Source organism: Canis lupus, chromosome 9 (assembly GCF_048164855.1).
Source record: "Canis lupus baileyi chromosome 9, mCanLup2.hap1, whole genome shotgun sequence".
Lineage (NCBI taxonomy): Eukaryota > Metazoa > Chordata > Mammalia > Carnivora > Canidae > Canis > Canis lupus.
Window position 1 is genome coordinate 58,047,264 of NC_132846.1, and position 13,297 is coordinate 58,060,560.

At 41.3% G+C, this 13,297-nt stretch overlaps 1 long non-coding RNA gene across 4 annotated transcripts in view; it reads right to left on the reverse strand.

Annotated features, from left to right (window-relative positions):
- The window catches only part of LOC140640340 (uncharacterized), a 102,271-nt gene extending 89,268 nt beyond the window's left edge, over positions 1-13,003 (reverse strand). Inside the window, exon 1 of one of the 4 annotated variants that reach the window (XR_012037012.1) lies at positions 12,712-13,003. This is a non-coding gene — a long non-coding RNA (uncharacterized lncRNA). The remainder of the gene's footprint in view (positions 1-12,711) is intronic. The other 3 variants (XR_012037014.1, XR_012037013.1, XR_012037015.1) reach the window with 3 other exon arrangements.
- Between the last annotated feature and the right edge of the window lie 294 nt (positions 13,004-13,297).

The following is a 13,297-nucleotide window of genomic DNA, read 5'->3' on the forward strand; positions in this document are numbered from 1 at the left end:
GTCACAAGAAACCTGTATTTACAGTACATTTTCAATTGTATAATGTTGGAAGAAGTTTTGTTCTAGATTTTACAGTAACTGTAGTTAGGTTCCTTCTGAAGATGCAGACACAAGAAAGAAGGTAAGCTTTGATTTTGATGCTGAGTTGTGGTGGAAATGCAAAAAAGGTAAATATGTGGCCCTCTATTTTGCTTTGCAAAGCATTTCAGAATGGGGAACAAGGTATGGGGAGCAAATCACCATATTCTCCATCACATAAGCACTTTACTTCATTTTTTAGCAGTATTTCATTAAGTTCAAAGAGATATTTAGAAACACCTTTTTGTAAAAAAAGAAAGAAAAAAAACCCTTTCTGTGCTATATACAGTGTTTCTTAGAAAAATCAAATTTGTTCTAGTCCTGACACATCAAATGACATTTTCAAATAAAGGATTTACATGAGTATCACTAATCCTTTCAACAAATAAAAGCAATTTAAAATTGCCATTTTCAAAGTTGTGAAATTGTCTTTTTAATGTCAAAACTATGCCATGGTCTATCTCACATCAAATAATCATAATGTAAAGATATGTTTAATATAAAAAGTGAATGATGGTAAAAACATACTGAAATCAACAATTCTTTAAAATAATGTGTAATTTTATTAACTATCACATCATGAAAATGCATGTTTACACATTTACAAAAATAGCATATCTGTTTGTGTGTCAGTGTACTATGATGGAAGTACAAGCAGATATTCTTAATATGCATGTAATTTTGGAAGCAGTTTATAATAGTTTTGATGCCTGTTCTCTGTCAGAGCTCCAGGTATTAAAATTCACTGAAAGGAATATATGTAAGACAGTAGTAGTACAAAGACACCATTTTGTTCAAATGTGAAAATTTACTGATTACATTTTATTGGCTTTTGCCAAATGTGATCGTAACACTTATGGTTCCATTTCACTAGGTTTGGGGTTATGAAAAGAGTCTCTTCCTGAAATGAATTCGCAGGTTCACTGCTACAGTAGCCATGGCCAACCAAGCCCAGAGGTCTCAAGGTCCAACTGTTCATGTTACATTAAGTATTTATTGGAGAATAAAAATACTAAAAGGCAGTATAAATCCATGGTAAGTTTACATGGGGTCCCCATACTATGTAAGTCTCAAAGAGCATAAAATTAGGGAAGAAGGTGAAGAATTACAATGAGGTATATGTACAAAAGGTTTTCTCCAATGTAAAGAAATAAAGCACATTATTTACAATAAGCATTGTTATTTAAAATGGAAATTTTATTTCTCAGCTTTATTTTATTGTCAATATTTTTTATTCTCAAATTTATTTGTCAATTCTGAAAAAAATATGGCCATTAAAATTTAAGTAATTAAAAGTAATTAAAACCAAGGAAGCACAGATTGAAAGGTCATATTATCTTTACCATAGTAACATTTTACAGATGTTATTCATAAAAATTTGCATGCTACAAAGGTCTCCATAATGTATGTTGAACCCCATGTTACATTTCTGCTATAATTATACACCATAGCCTGTATTTTAGCAGTACCAAACTACAAGCAGATATCAAAATTAGTGTCCTTATCCCCATCTTTACACCTGCTGTGCCTGGAATTTTCTTGGTAACTTCCTACTCATATTTCAATATCAGATCAAATGACTCCATTTTCTGAAGCCCATCCAGGCTTTTTTGGGCATTAATTGCTGCCCCTCACCATACAATACCACATGCTCCCTCTGCTACACTTCCTATGACATGTAAAAGTCAAGATTTTCACTCTTTTCACTAGATTGTAAGCCTCTAAATATAAACACTTCATTAATCTTTGCATTTACAGTATCTAACTCGTAATAGGCCCTATAAAGTCTAATTAAGTAACATGTATATATTTGAGAACAAACCAGCCAATTTATCACAGATGGAAAGTATATATCAAAGATAACAATGTTTGCAAATACCATATTATTTTTAACAAATATAATTTAAAAAGTATAGAAAATTTCCAATTCCTCTATTTTAATACAAAATAGTTTTCACAGATAAATACATATTTAAATTTGCATATAAGTAATATAATCAGCTCATTATATTATGCCTCTGTAAGATCATTATAATATGCTAACATCAACATTTATCTTTCTAATATGAAGCACTAGCTTTACTCATCCTATAAACTCCCCAAGCATATAGTCTGGGCCATAGAACTTCATGTCACAACAAACTAACTCAGTGATCTACAAAAATAAACAGCAATAAATGCTTAATTATACTGATGTTGGTGATATGCAAACTGACATGTATTCTCTAATTTTTATGCAATGTAAATAATTATATGTTGTCCTCTTGTTTGGATGTCTTCATATTCTCTAGTCCAGTTAATCATCACAGAGTAACTGCTCCTTTTGTCTGATAATATTTTACTTACATTTGAAGATTCAACCTATTCCTTCCCAAGCAAATTGTCTCTTTCTAACCCTGACCCAAACTAAATTAAACACTTCCAACTCTGCATTTTCACTGGACTTAATAATATGTACATCATACTGGACTATAATGGTTATCTCAAAATAGAACTCCTCTCCTTGAAAAAGCCCAAATGGTCTTCATTTGTATATCCCCAGAAACTCGTGTAGTACTCTGCCTGTTGTAGATTCTCAGTAAATGTGGGTTTAATGAACTAACGAATGGATGATGTTAAAGACATCAGCATGCAGAGGCTGTTTCAGTAACATCATATGACTAAGCAGAAAGCCGTGAGCAAAATTAAATGTATAAGGCTGCTTCCAAAATACTGTTTAATCACTGCATACCACCTGAGTTTTAAGTATTAGTTGAAGTCCCTTGAATACTGTAGAAACTCAGTAAGTAATAAAAAATGATGAAAAGGCTATTTTACTAAATTGACTACATATTCTAAACCTTGATCTTTTTGAGAAAAACACATTCACATCAAAGTAAGTATCACTGACATAATTAAAATTCAAAGATCAAAAATATGTTCATGGTTATTATAGCATACATTATTAGGATATAAAGAGGATATAAACACTCTTGCTTGCATGATATCCAATAGAAATTGGGAAGAACGTTCACATTCACATATCAATGTGAGTCACCAAAAAGAACAGTTATGGAAAGAAATCTTTACCTATTACATAAGAGGAAAAAGAAAAAAATTTGAAGTCATATTGTTTAGTAGAAGTAATGGTTGAATAAAAATGGCATGCAGGCTCCTATCAATTACACTTATTGTAAAAACAAAACTTCAAATGTGACCCAGTTGCCACCTTATCTTTAATCAACTTGGAATACAGCTCACAATAGAAGGTAAAAGAAAATCTTTGGCACTGGCTTACATCACAGGTCTCAAACTAGCAAACTACAGAACTTAAGAACATATATTTTTGTTGTGATACATTGAGCAGTCTTTTACAGAGTCCTGAAACAAGGTAAATGACAATAAAAACAGTCAAATACCTACTGCCTTGCAAAATGCTGCTTCATCTGCCTAGGACATGAATTTGGGTTCAGGACCAGTGGTTTAAATAGAACTTCTGTTTCCTTTACATCCCTTTGTATATGCCAACTGCCTCCCCTCCCTTCAACTGCTACAAACTAAGAGTCAATTCCATGGGAAAAAACAAAAACAAAAACAAAAAAAAACAAAACTAGACTGCTTCTATTTGGTTCACGGTGAAATATTCAGTGTTCAGCACCATATCTACCCTATAATAAACACTCAAAAATGGCCATTGAATGAATTAGCAAATAAATAACTGAATGAATGAATACATATCATCATGTTACATGGTATAAATCACTGGGAAAAGCGAAATGTTTAGTGGAACACTGGTGAGAAACCTATTTTATATATGGGGCTTTTGGAAAATGTTACAAAACCATTTATTCCCATAATGTACTATGTTTACATGGATGTGTTGTATCTGTACCTTATTTTCCTCCTGACAGGTAAGGAACTGAGGCATGAAAGGTGAAGGGGAACAAGGTGAGACAACAGATTAAAACAAAGAACAACAAAACCACTGACCACAATTTCAGCAGTCAACAAACAAAACAGAAACCAACTTAAAAACTGTCAATACTTATTTTTATTGTTAAACCTCTAGCGAAGATGGTCAGGTATGTCAGCAGAACATAACTGAATTCCGAAGGGAGAAGGTACTCTAGGCTATATGTAAGCGCTCTGTAATTCAGGTGGCTCAGGCTCACCAATGGGTGGCCATATTTAAATGAAGTCCATTATTTTGCTATGAAACAGGAAGGAAACATTTTTCATTTCTGTTCTTTACATATAAGCTTTAGCAACTTAAGTAAAACCCGAAATGCACTTCAATATATATTTTCCCTTGTGGTTTGAAGTTATATATTAGGCAAACATATTTTTTACATATGTCCACAATTCCTTGTTCATGTAAATCAGGTAAAATAGAATTTGACTATGTTCTAGCTCAATTTTAAACAGAATGTGTTCAAATGTATGAGTACATTTTTCAGAGCTCACATTCTGAGAAAGAAAATTGGTCTGTTGACTTAATTATAGAGGAATTACTTAACCACCATTTATTCAATCCATCTTTAATAGTTTAGTTAAAAGCATAGTTTTGAAACATATATATTTTATTCTGCTTACATCTCACGATCGGAATGAGAAACAGTCTCTACAGCAAACACAGATATTTCCAAAGTAGGAACTGTTTGCTCTTTTCTGTGTTTACAAATGCTTTGTTGGCAAATGTTGAACTTTTATCATAACATTCCTGAATAATGCAGTGGCAAGTTCGTATTTGAACTGTTTATCTGTGTTAAACTTTGCATATTTCTTCTCATTCATTACAACCGGAAAGCCAACTTGTTAGTACTTGCTTGTCATATAATTTTCTGTAAGGAAAACAGTAGAAACTACTTAATAGTTCCCCCCTCCCCATAGATACCTAAATTTATTGAAAAGGGTAAGCCTTTGTCTCAGAAGGAGAGGTTAACAGAAGGAAATGCTTTTTAGAAATAGGAGAAAAACAGGAAGATTTCCTCCTGGTATGGACAGAGTATAGGATGCCTGGTGGTCTAAACTGGGTTTAAGTTCTAAAATCTCAGGTCAAAAAAATAAATAAATAAATAAAATAAAATAAAATAAAATAAAATAAAATAAAATAAAATAAAATAAAATAAAATAAAATAAAATCTCAGGTCAAGATTCTAAAATCAAGTTCTAAAATCTCAGGTCACAAGCTTCCCAAAGCCTCAGAGAAGAATGGCTTTCATGGTGCATATATGAAGGCTAACCCAAGGCCTCAAGCTCCCAGATTTGTGCAAATACCACCACAAATGGCACAGAAAGTTCAGAACTAATGAACATGGGAAGAAAAATGGGCTGAGATACTCTCAGCACAAATATTATACTATCAAGTTCAAGGAAAAGTAAAAGATGGTTAAATCTTAAAATATCATAGTTTAAATTTCTTAAGAAAACTTAATGCTACAGATCTTACCTCTCTAAGGATAGTGAAGTATTTTGATATAATTATGCAGATCGAGCCCATATACTACTATATTGGAATAGAGAGTTTGCATAGATGTTTCTTTAGATAAGAAGCATCCCGACCAGGTTAGAGATTATGTATGCATAGAACAACCAATCCAGATAATTTATTTTACTACTTCTATTGATCAAAATAAATGAAATCACCTGACCTTAAATCCATATGGCCCACAGACAGAAGACATCATAAAATTTAGTTTATTAGTGAACATGAAAACTAAATAGGGTAAATATAACCCAAATATAATTTGCATGTCTATTTTTTCTACATCTTGATTTTGGAAAATTCTACATCTTAATGATACTAACTGATGTACCCTTACACTTCTACACGCTTTCAATTTTTTCATGGTGTGTAATGGTTCTTCTACGTATATTTTAAGACAGATTGAGATTTTTGTAAGCCTCATAGTAGGCATCTCATCAACATACACTGAAAGAATGAATAATATACTGGCAATAAATAATCACTGTAAAATATTCAAATACTTTGGAAATACTTAGAGAAAAATATGAAAACTTCCCTTTATTCCTTAGGTGAAAGCACTGTTAGCGTTCTTTATAGGCATTCTCATGCTTCTGTATAAGCATTCATATGTTCATGTATTCATATTTTTACCTAAATGAGCTCAAACTACAGATTTTTCTGTAACTTGTTATGAGTTATGAGTTGCATTGTGTCCCCAGAAAGATATGCTAAAGTCCTAACCTCCGGTGGCTGTGAACATCAGTTTATGCAAAAATAGGGTCTTTGTAAATGTAATCAAGTTAAAATGAGGTCATTAAGGTGAGCATTAATTCAATATGAGTGGTAAAGAAATAGGAACACGGAGAGAGAATGCCAACTGATGACAGCGGCAAGACAGAAAATGCCACGGATTACTGGTGCTACCAGAAGCTACAAAGAGGCAAGGAAGGATCCTCCCCTTGAGGCTTTAGAGGAAGCATGGCCCTGACAATATACTAATTCTGGACTTCCAGCCTTCGGAACTGTGAGAACATAAATTTCTGTTGTTTTAAGCCACTTAGTTATGGTAATCTGTTATGGCTATTCTAGGAAACTTGTTCTTTTCACAAATAATAGTCATTGGACACACTTCTAGTCTCCCTGTGTATATAGTTCTTCCCTATTTTTCGTACAATTATACTTACTGCAACACATTTTTAAGTTTTGTCATAGTTGTTTACTCAAAGCTAGTGAATGGGCAGCTCTTTTTAAGGTGTCTTTTTAAACATGTTTCATGACTTAAAGTACGTTCTGCCTATGGTGAATGTACTTGAGCATCAAACTTTGCAAAATATGCATCACAATTCCCAATTCCCATAAATGTAAACATAGCCAAACATGTGCTCCCAGATAATCATTTCAATAACATTGCAAACTTACTTACATCACTTGGATTTATTTTCCCCTTGAAATTTAAAACACTAGATCAGCCTATCACTACTAGGTTATTTGTGGGTAGAAATAATGCTTTCTCTTTCTTCACTTACGTTTTTGTGAAAATGTATTGTAGAGGCTATAATGTTAACCACTGAATGAACATCCACGAACCAAATGTGGCTATGTGATGAGAACACGTATGAAGAATGGGTGCATTGTCGGCACTCCTGGAACCATTCCCTTGTTTCTCTTTAGTTATTACCAATATCTGCCCCAAATTTGTGGTTTTTTATCTGGTATAAACCAGAGCTGTTTGGTAATGAAGTCTCTCTCTCTCTCTCTCTCTTTTTTTTTTTTTTTTAAGATGTACTTATTTATTTGAGAGAGAGAGGGTGCCCGCACTTGCACAAGAGTGTGTGTGTATGGACCGGGGACAGAGGGAGATAAAGAATCCTTTTTATTATTATTATTTTTATTTTTTTAGAGATAAAGAATCCTTAAGCAGAGCAGGAAAATCCCTGTGGAGTAGGATCCCAACCTGGACCTTGATCCCAGGACCCTGAGATCAAGAGTCAGCACTGGCCCAACTGAGCCACCCAGATGCTCAATTAAGTCTCATTCCAACATCCCCATTCCTAAGTGTTCTAACCAATAGTCCACCACCCCTACTGGGCCCTGCTATATTCTCATACTCATTTCCTGCCATTTGCTACCTCCACTGTGCCCTCCAGCCATGGGACACCACCACCACCCCAGAAACCCACTTAGTTCCCTCCTGCCCCTGAATCACTGCTTTGGTCATTCTTTGTTTCTAAAACACCCTTCCCTAACCCTATTGCCTTTTTCACCTGGCTAGCCAGTACAGAATTACTTCCTCCAGATCTCTTCCTATGTCGTTTCCAAAGTTCTTTCAGGGTCCTCTTCTACGCCCTTCAAGAACATGCTTCTTTTTTTTCTTTTTTAAAGATTTTATTTATTGATTGACGAGAGACACACAGAGAGGGAGAGAGAGAGGCGGAGACACAGGCAGAGGGAAAAGCAGGCTCTGTGCAGGGAGCCCGACGTGGGCCTTGATCCCAGGATCCCCTGGATCCCCTGGATCCCAGGATCCCCAGGGTCATGACCTGAGCTGAAGGCAGACGCTCCACCGGAGCCACCCAGGTGGCAGAAGCACATGCTTTTCCTTATCAGCCCTGCAGGACTCACTGCACTTCAGAAACTTGCCCAGATCCTCACTGATGCTTGCTCCTGCAAAAGGACCATGAGGATGACCTACTGACCAAGCAGAGCCAATGCTCTTGCGCTGCAACACTTCTGGCACCTTGACTTTGGTCTCAGAAGGAAGAGGTCAGCAACAGGTGTTGTGCCCAAGATTGCAAATCTGAGAAACCACCAAGGAGCCGACACCGATGCAAGTGCACGAGGGTTTATTAGCAAGCTAGAGCTTGGGTCCAAGTATACCCGACACAGTGGAGGAGGGACTTGGACCCCGAAGTGGGTTATAGCCGGGTTTTTTATGGGCTGGTCTAGGGGATTTTCAGAAGGGGTGGAGGAATTTCTCAAATTCTGTTTACATTCTGATATGGAGCTTCCAAGGGCACTGAGCTCTGTTCACATTCTAATATGGGGCTTTCAAGGGCATTGAGCTCTGTTCTCATTCTAATATGGGACTTCTTACCATGCACGTGGGCTTTGTTGTCTTTCTGATATGGGATTCCCTGCCGAGGACATTCTGCAGTTTTTCCTGTAAAGTTCAGCTCTTATTCACAGGGGCCTAAGATGGCTATACTTGTGCTAATGCTAAACTTGAGGTGGAATGGCCTTGATTTTTCTCGGTCTCCACATTTTCCCCCTCTCAGAGGAACCTAAGGAAGGACCCAATCATGGGTCTGGGTTGCTCTCAGAGAGCCAGGGGGAATGATTAAACCAGGATTCGAACCAACCTTGTTGCTATTCTCCCTCCCGTTTACGTCTAGCCATACCTTTTCTGACTTTTGCCATAGATTCCCGGACTATTCCTGAGTGGTCAGTAAAGAAGCAACACTTCTCATCTGGGGCAACACATAACCTCCCACCACCACCCCCGCCCCTTGCTTGCAAAAGCCTCTCTACACTTAAGATGCTCCCATCTTTTAAACCCTTAAAAGATTTTAAAAGCAAGGCTGAATTGGGTGCATATTTTTAAATGGCTAATGGGGAAGCAACATTAGTGGGGTAAGTGAGAACGGCACAGTCTTAGCTTTAGGGGATTGTCCTTGTCTGGTTGGCCTTTCCATTCTGGAACAAAGTCCTTGAGAACGGCGTGTGGATCAACTGGCCGGACGTGGGTGTAGTGGACCCAGGGAGTAATCCTGTAGACCTTGAGAGTGGTGGGAGTGGTCGGGATCACAATGTAGGGTCCCTTCCAGTGAGGTTGAAGTGTTTGGTGTTGGTATCTCTGCACGTACACCCAGTCACCCAGTCGGTATCAATGGGGGCCCGGGGTCCGGGGGTGGCCCAGTCTCATAGAGGGCCCTCAGCTTAGGCCACACCTTAGAGACGAATCCTGGGCTGTTGTCTGATCCAGTCCTAACAGGAAAACCATACCTCTGTAAGATGTCTTCCAGCAGTTTCTTGGTCATGGTCTGTGCTGTTTCATGTTTGGTGGGAAATGCCTCTGTCCAACCTCATGGACAGTTTGCGGCTGTGGGATCCTTAAGACGGTTTCCTTCCATGCATCCATCAACCATCTTTGTCCATCCTTTAATTTGTACCCAAGGTGTGAGCTCTGCAGATCTGGGCTTTTTTAGCTGAGGCCCGGTATCCTAGGGCCACTATGGTCTGGAGCAAGTCCCTGGTGCCTCGCAGGCATGTGTCCTGGTCCTCCGCCGCCAACAGGATATCATCTACATATTGTAATAAAGTCAAATGAGGGTGCTCGGAACAGAACTCACCCAAGTCTTCATGTAAGGCCTCATCGAAGATGGTCGGTGAATTTTTGAATCCTTGTGGTAGTCGAGTCCAGATGAGTTGGCCATTGATGCCTTTCTCAGGGTCCATCCATTCAAAGGCAAAAAGGTCTTGGCTGTTGGGTGCGAAAGGCAGGCTGAAAAAAGCATCTTTTAAATAGAGGAGGGTGTATGGGTTTGGGACCATAGGGTGCATATCCTTTACTCACCGGTTGACTTCCCTTAAGTCCTGGACTGGCCTGTAATTGTTAGAGTGCGGTTTCCAAACGGGCAGCAAGGGAGTGTTCCATGCCAATAGATAAGGCCTCAATATGCTGAGTCCAAAAGTCTCCATGTGGGGTGTGATTCCCATAAGCACTACGAGGCATGAGGTATTGGGGGACCCAGACAGGGTCTGCCCCCGGCTTTAGTTCTATGTATATGGCCGGTTGGTGCCGGGCCAGTCCAATTCCCCCATTTTCTGCCCACGCTTGGGGAAATTCCCACAGCCAACGGTCAATGTCAGTCACTGGGGCTGAGGGCATTTGGTGGAGACTGATATTTGTCTTCTAAACTCAGGACAAGCACCTGAATAGGGTGCCCCTCCTTGTTTAGGATTTTTGCCCCTTCGGGGTGGAAGCAAATTTGTGCTCCCATCTTGGTGAGCAAATCCCAACCTAACAATGAGTAGGGACACTCAGGGATGACCATGAAGGAGTGGGATACCTGACCCATACCGAGATCCACATTTCTCCGGGTAGTCCATGAGTACTGTTTTGTGCCCATGGTCCCTTGCACCCATGAAGTCTTGTTTGCCAATTTCCCTTGAGGTTGTAATAAAACCAAATGTTGTGCCCCAGTGTACACTAGGAATTCAACAGGTTTCCCCTCCACTCTGAGAGTTACCCTGGGCTCTGGGAGGGGTGACGAACCCCGACTCCCCTAGTCGTCCAGGTCCTCCACCTCCAAGATCTTGGCAGGGGCCTTGGGTCTTTTGTTAAGACAGTCTTTCATCCAGTGGTCCTCTTCTTTGCAATAAGCACATTGGGTTTTTTTTTTTTAGCTTAGGGCGCTCTTGACTGGGACCAGGGCCATCCTCCTTACCTGTCCCTGAAGCCACCTTCTTGAGGTGCCTCCGTCTTTCCTGTGGGTCATCCATGGTTGTGGCCAGCAGGATCTTGGCCGGGTTTCAGGTCTGCCGGTCACTTAGTTTGGTTTGTTGCTCTTCCGGACTTTATTATTATAGACTCTTTCTGCTACTATAAGTCCTGCAAGCTCTTCTTTCCTAGTATTCTCTCTCTAAGAAGGCTGCTGGACTCTCATCCTTACCCTGTCTTACATAACCATACCTAGGCCAGATTGGTAGGCTTGCGCACGGCAGCCTGGAGACCTGCCATTAGAGTCTAGAGGTGGACCCGGAGTCTCTCCTTACCTTCAGCCGAGTTGTGCACTTTGGGGGGTAAAAATGGTTTTAGCTAAGGAGGAGAATTCTTGATCATGTCCTGTGAGACCAGGATGTAGAGCACCTGGTCAGGGTGGCCGTCCGTTTTGTCCCTGAAGATCACGGCCTTAACCTGTAGTAGGTAGGTGGAAAGTTCCTTCTCGGGGCCATCCCACGCCAAAGGTTGGCCATTCTGACATGCAGTAAGTTTGAAATTTCCCTCTCCTTATGTAAACAGTTATGACAGTTAACAAAGACACAGTAACACAACAAATGCACAAACAGTTAACAAGGACATAGTAACACTGACAAACGTTCCCATGCAGCAGCAGAGACAAAACAGAAAGTAATCTGAAGGGCTGGCAGCCGGCCCTCCTTACAGACGAGGACCCCCGTCCCCCTTACAGACGAGGACCCCCGTCCCCCTTACAGACGAGGACCCCCGTCCCCCTTACAGACGAGGACCCCCGTCCCCCTTACAGACAAGGACCCCAGTCCTCCTTACAGATGAGGACCGCATCCTCCAGGCGGGGGCAAGGGACGTCTCCTCAAGACCCCCGGTCCACGGCCCACCAGTGCATCCGCCTAAGCCAATGCCGACCCAACACATATTGGAATTCCTACAGGTAAAAGTACAGTATAGAGCTCTCAGAGAATATGCGTGCAAAAGGTGGAAAAAGTTGAGTGCACTCACCACGCATAAAACCCTCTGGATGGGGTCCTGGAGGTCTCTCGGATCCGGGACAAACCCCCATATGTCGCGCCCAAGATTGCGAATCCGAGAAACCCCCAAGGAGCCGACGCCGATGCAAACACAACACACGAGGGTTTATTTACAAGCTCGAGTGTGGGTCCAAGTATACCCGACACAGCGGTGCAGGGACTTGGATCCCGAGGTGGGTTTCAGCTTAGTTTTAAGGGCTGGTCTAGGGGACCTCCAGAAGGTGGGGGGAGGAATTCCTCAAGTTCTGTTTATATTCTGATGTGGGGCTTTCAAGGGCGTTGAGCTCTGTTCTCATTCCAATATGGGACTTTCTACCAGGGGTGTGGGCTCTGTCCTTCTGATGTGGGATTCCCTGCCGAGGACATTCTGCAGTTTTTCCTTATGGTTCAGCTCTTGTTCCCAGGGGCCTAAGATGGCTGTACTTGTGCTAACGCTAAGCTTGAGGTGGGATGGCCTTGATTTTTCTCGGCCTCCACACAGGTACGGCTGAGGTCTTGGAATCCGGACACAAGCAGCTTCAGGTGCATCTTCCACCGGAAGGTCAGGGGAACCTACTGGGCCTGAACAAGGTTTGTGATCCCCTGCCGGACGCGGACGCGGACGGGAGGCTCTCTGTCACAAGCCTTTTTAAAAAGTCGTTGTTTCAAAAGTGACCTTTTTGCGCTGATGGGTAACTAACCTGTGATCCTAAGACGCAGGCTTATTCCCTCAGGAGACTACTTTCTTCGTCAGGTAAAGTAGGTCTCAGGTAGTTTTAGAAGCAAAAATGGAGTTCTGTGCCGCATGCGCTCGGTGACCGCAGACCAGTCCTGGCGAGACCTGGATCATCCCGCGAGGCCCTCCGGGAACCACGCACCCTGCCCACGACCACGGCTGCCCAAAGCCCACCCAGATTCCTCTCAGCGGCTCCCGCTCTACCTGCAACGCTCCCCGAGGGGGGGGGGGTGGGGCGCCGCCATCTTTAAGTGCCAGGGAAGAGTCGCCCTCTACCATCCGACGTGTCGCGAGGCTTCCGAGATGTCGCGAGGCTTCCGCGCTCTCGCGAGGTTTCCCGCTTCTTGGAGCGGCTTCCCAGGGAGCCTTCCGGTTTCCTTCCGGCGTCTCGGCCTGTGTGGGTGGAGCGTGCGAGCTGCTCGCTCTGAGGCGCCCGCGGTTCGGCTGGTGTCGACCTCGGTCTGTGGTGACCAAGCGACCTGCAGGTGTGTGCGCGTTAGCAGTCAATACTGGGTGCTGCTGTCATTTTTGGAAGACTTTTAAGTGTAATG